The sequence below is a fragment of the Heliangelus exortis genome, chromosome 2 (genome assembly GCF_036169615.1).
Source record: "Heliangelus exortis chromosome 2, bHelExo1.hap1, whole genome shotgun sequence".
NCBI lineage: Eukaryota > Metazoa > Chordata > Aves > Apodiformes > Trochilidae > Heliangelus > Heliangelus exortis.
Window position 1 is genome coordinate 54,513,720 of NC_092423.1, and position 5,686 is coordinate 54,519,405.

Consider the following 5,686-nt stretch of genomic DNA (forward strand, 5'->3'; position numbering starts at 1 on the left):
CTCCAGTGAACTGACAGTTTTTTAAGTGCTTTAGACAAAATTCTAACAGCATAAAAAAAATCTGTTAAAGGATTGTCTGTAACTCAGTAAGAGGTTCTTGAAAAATATAAGGAATCAAGGTTAAGGCCCCTGCTTTCAGTCAAGAAGCGGGAATCTTAATAATCCTGTACACTTATAATTTGAAATTACTTCATAACTTCTGTTATACCAACAGTTACTCTCTGCAGTCTATTTGGTGTAAGTAAAGAACTGATCTCAGTCCTCCACTTCACCTCTGTTAATCTTTTCTGTGTGGTCTCCACACTTAACTTTATTATATCACCTCAGCAACCACCTTAGCTCCCTTCTTACCAGGGAAGAGGACAAAGAGTTTCAAAAATAGCTTTGTGTATGTATTTCCATGATCCAGTGGCTTTTTTTTTTCTCCTTACTTACCCAGGTTTCTTGTGTTTCAAAACCTATGGTACAGGAAGATAGTTATGGTTATAGTTATAGTTATGATAGTTATAGTTATGGTTATGATAGTAACTATATAACTATATAACTATAACTATAGTTATATAGTTATAGTTATGGTTATGATACAGGAAGAGAGTGGGTAAGTGGCATTTCTGGCAGAGTGATTCCTTTTAAAAGAAATTAAGATTAATCCTTCAAGTGGCAGGAGGTCAAGAAAGTGCTGCGGAAATGAACAGAAAAAAATCTGCAATATTTGCAGGAAAAAGAAAAATTAGAAAGTAGTAGATCCAGTCCTTTTTTTCACATTAAAGTAATTGGCAGGCCCTCAGATCAGCATTGTGAGTCAATATTCTCTGAGATGACAATACCAACATGAGAACAGTAGGAGTGAGAAAAAATAAGGCAGTTTGGTATTTGTTAAAACTGGCAAACCTCATCATCTAAATCAATGTAAGTAAGTTCCACCAAGTCCCCAGTCAGCTATGTCTCTTCAAAATGTATACCCTTTTTGAAGAAGTCAAAAACAGCAAGCAAACATTGACAGTTTTGCTAATCACCAGCTGAACCTTAGCAAATAATGATCTCACACTTAATGAATGTTCTAGATTCAAGAGATTCCAATACCTTATAATAACCAATAAATCATCTGTGCATTATTGTATTTACCACTAAAATAAAGCCACATCTGGAACAAGATGCAGTTACTTTGCTACTTGCTATTGGATGCAAAAGTAAGAAACAAAAAAATTAGATGACAATAGGTTAAAATTACATTAACTGCATGGACAATAAGGTTTTTAGATCTGAAGTCCCTGGTCATGAGGACTAATATTCCAGTATTTTTCAAAAGTGATAGCAGATGGGCCTAGCAGCAGTCAGAATCCCTCATGTACATCTTATCAAAGATCTGGTGCGCACAACAATATATTTTCTCCACCATTTTCTGTAGTTGTCATCTCTGACTCAGAATGTCAAGGTTCCTTGTATTCCTGAACCACTATCATCAGCTAAATCTCGAGTTCACATAGAGGCAGTGTTAATTCCATTGCAGAGCATAAATGGAGACATGCAAGTGGCAAATTATGGATTGCTAAATAAGCAATGCCTAAATGGTCTCTAAAATGAAGGCTTTCCTATACTTCAAAAACATTAGGCTTTTTTTTCCATTTTTACTACTACAGGAAACTAAAAAGAAAATTAATGCAATGCTACACTTCAGAAAAAGCAAATTCACTCAGATGGATTTAGCTGGGTATTAACAATCCAAACACCAGAGCCCTTTTATCCATATTTCTCACCTAAAGCCACCTAACAATTCTGGGCAAAGCTGCTTAACTCTGTTTACAAAAATACAAAAAAAACCCTGACAACCAAACAACAGTCATAGTCATCCCCATCCACCCCCCAAAAAAAAACCCTACAAACAAGCAACAAAACCCACAAGCCAGAACAAAAGGGCATCCCAAGTGGTTAAGGAAGCTTAATTAACATTTTTGAGAAGCAAATTGGAAGATGTTGCATTCTGTAGGGGTTTGTTACATTCTGATCTGTCAATGGAGAAATAAGACCTCTATTTATACTGGTTATGATGTATAGTGCTGCATATATGTAATCATAATTTATTTCAACTCTACTTTTAAACCTATATGAGATTTTAAACCCAGAATACTTGCCTAACAGGCCATTGCTATAAGGTGCTATCAAAAGATTTATCCTTTAATACACTTCCAGGCATTTTTCTTCCAAACTGTTCTCAAAATTTTAGCAATAGATTTTCTGAGAGAAGTTACTTTATTTCAAGGTGAGCAGGCAGGGAGCCATCTAACATCACAAGCAGAAGCTTTCAGTCCTGCCAGCAATCTGAAACAGTGCACTTTGAAGGTACAGAATTTTCATAGGAAAGGTAATGAATTTGCCTTATGAGAGCTCTCCACTGCCTTTTTTAATTCAAATAAAGGTGAATGTGTAGAAAGGTGTATGCTAGAAAAGCCACTTTTCTCTATTTTTGCTAATGTCATCCTCAGTAAAGAGATTTTTAAAAAACAAACAAGCCATAAACGCAGAGCATGTAGTGAGTGAGAGACACCTTTATTCTGAGTGAGTAGCAGCTATGCTTGTTAGTATTGTCTTTATGCCTTTGAAATTTGTTCTTTGTTCTTCAGAGCACAGACAGAAAGTTCATGAAATCTTCGCCAAGCTACAAAAGCTTGCCAGTTAAAGCCCACATGGAAATATTATGAAGAAAGGAACAGTTATCATAATGACAGATGTACTGTACATAACAGACAGCAATTTACATCTTCAAGGGTAATTACAAAAGTTGTTGGAAAATAATCAGGCCATTATTCAGCCAACCAGGAAGATAGAAGACAGCTGTACAAATACCAATGTTCATTATGAAGTGCAGCCAAAAATGAAAGCTAAGACTGAACTGGGCATCCTGGAAAAAGTTGTGTGAGATGCATCATTGCTTCCTGATGGAACCACTCAAAAGGGGCACTCAAATATTTGGTAAAGGATGGTCAGAGAGTCATAGCAGTGGATATTGATGTTGCTGTATCAAGGGGTGTTAAAGGGGTTTCTCCTGGGCCCAGTCAGCATTTGCAGGGATGCCAAGAATGATGAAATAGAGAATATGCTTATTACATTTTTTAATGATCTCAAGGTAGATGTAAATGCACACACAATAGAAATTGAGAGCAGAATGAGAAAAAACTAAGGCAATTACATGATAAGAAGTACAAGATACAGTTTGCTAGTAACAATAGTTTCACTGGTAAGACAGGAAGTTATATGATTAACTGTGGGAAAAAAATCTGGGTATTACAGTAGATTTTAAAGAAGTGAATCAGTAGTGGTCTCCTACTGCAGATTAAGACAGACATCACCCTGGGAAATGAGAGTGCTGCCTATCAGCATAGTGACATACTTTCACATTACTCAGAAATTGATATAGCTGGTCTCGAGTGGAGTTTTCTGGATAGTTTTGAACACTTTTGTTAATATAGATGGAAAGCAGCTGATGTAACAGTGGCCTAGGAAATCTGTCTGAATAAGTGAGGAGTGTAAAGACTAATAAAAGAATGCTTAAGACTTAGCAAAATAACTATTAAAATGTACAGCAGGCTTGTTTCAAGGAGGAGAAGTATGTCTTGCTTCTTCTTCTCCCCAGTGAATAGAACAAGAAGGAAGGGATTTACACTGCAGTATGTAAGATTTATATTAGCTATTAGGAAAACAAATGATGGTTAAAGAGTGTTAATACATTGCCAGGCAAGACTGGGGGTTCTTCATCAATGGGATTTTTTTCAGAATAGGTTACCTTGCTAAAACAGGCTTATGCACAATACAGCCTTGAGAGGTGACAGATTTTATTTTCCTTTATTTTACCCTTCTTATATTCATGCACATATCATGCGTCCTATGCATATTCATTTTTGAAAAGTAAATTCACTTGATCAAATTACTGTGATCATTTCACAGTTCTCCTCTGCTCTTCTGACCCTTCTAACATTACTCCCTTTCCACAATCCTGCAGTATTTTTGGCTTCATCTTCTTCATTTATGTTCAATGAAGTTACAAGAGATAGAAGAAGAGGTAATGGGCTCAGGTTGTGCCAGGGGAGGTTTACATTGGGTGTTAGGGAGAATTTCTTCACAGAAACACTTATCAGGCATTGGAACAGGCTGCCCAGGGCAGTGGTGGAATCACCATCCCTGGAGGTATTCAAGAGTTGTTGCTTACCTTGAGGTGGGTCCATGTCCATGGACTCCTCATCTGTAGGTGTGTCCAACTCCATGGGCTCCTTCTCATCTTGAGATGGCTCCACACCATCAGCCACCTGAGCAATGGCCTTGGAGCTCATGGTGCCTCTCCTCTGATGCTGCTTCTTCCTTTGCACCTTTCAAGATCACCTAGTCCATCCTCTGCCATAGGCAGGGCCATCTTTAACTAGATGAGGTTGCTCAACATGTCTGCCAACCTGGCCTGAAATACTTTCAAGGGTAGGGGCATCCTCAGCCTCTGTGGGCAACCAGCTCCAGGGTTTCAGCACCCTCTGGAGCAGAGGCAGTTCTCTCAGCCTGCCTTCAGGTGCCCTGCTCCCTCACCATCCTGAAGAGTTAGGGTAGGACCCATGCATCCGTGTCTTCCCTGGGCTGGAAAAGCAGGAGGGGACAGAGGAGTCCAGACGCAGTTGCCAATGTGCAAAATAAGAAGGAGGGAAATTATTTTTACAGTAATTTTTCTTGTTTTGTTGTGTTTTTAGAATATTTTGTGCACCACTATTGAAAAGAACTAACAAATCAGTGAGGAAGGGCCGAAATGCTGAAGGGCAGTGCTTCTCTGTGGCAGAGCTATGGTCTTCTGCTTCTTCGGAGAAGTGGCTGTATGCCTGGTGTCTCCTCTTGACCTGCTGCTGTTCCTCATGTGCTGCAGCCAGGGAGTTTCCGGCCTCCTCTCCAGCCTCCCCTCAGGCAGCATTCTGGTCTTTAGGCCAAACAAAACCCATGTCCAGGCCCCAGGGATTGCATTGTCCCTCTGAGGGCCTTATGCCAGCAAAGCAGCCTGGTGGAAACCATACTGTCTCCTCCGTTTTTTCCAGGGCTCAGAGTGTAGGAGATGGCAGCCCCCCAGAAGGTCTGGGGATAAGGCTGAGTGTGGTGGATGGGAAGCAAGAGCTGACAGGAGTTGTGGCTATCAATAAATGGTTGATGTTGGGGAGATGAAAAATGTGGGTCTGCAAGCTGGCCAGGTGCAGAGAAGGGGTCTTCTGGCCAGTGTCAGCTGTGGTGATGGAGCCAATGGTTGCAAACTGGCCAGGCACCACCTATGATGGTCATGTGGAGGGAAGCCCTTGCTGCAAGGGGAGGCATCCTGAAGGTGAAACCATCTTCAGAAGCTCCTCCTGATCTTGAGGTTGCTTGACCTCTGGGCTCTTCCTGATCTTGAGGTGGATTCACCTTCCTGAGCTCCTTCTGCTCCTGAGGTGGGTCCAACTCTGTGGGCTCCTCTTCATCTTCAGGTGGCTCCACACCATCAGCCACCTGAGCAATGGCCTTGGAGCTCATGGTGCCTCTCCTCTGATGCTGCTTCTTCCTCTGCACTTTTCAAGATCACCTAGTCCATCCTCTGCCATAGGCAGGGCCATCTTTAACTAGATGAGGTTGCTCAACATGTCTGCCAACCTGGCCTGAAATACTTTCAAGGTAGAGGCATCCTCAACCA

General features: G+C 40.7%; 1 long non-coding RNA gene across 1 annotated transcript; it reads left to right on the forward strand.

The window, feature by feature from the left end:
- Nucleotides 1–576: 576 nt before the first annotated feature.
- Nucleotides 577–3,106, forward strand: LOC139793714 (uncharacterized). Its single transcript, XR_011724740.1, has 3 exons — nucleotides 577–598; nucleotides 2,231–2,362; nucleotides 2,622–3,106. It is a non-coding gene; the product is annotated as an uncharacterized lncRNA (long non-coding RNA).
- The last annotated feature ends 2,580 nt before the right edge of the window (nucleotides 3,107–5,686 follow it).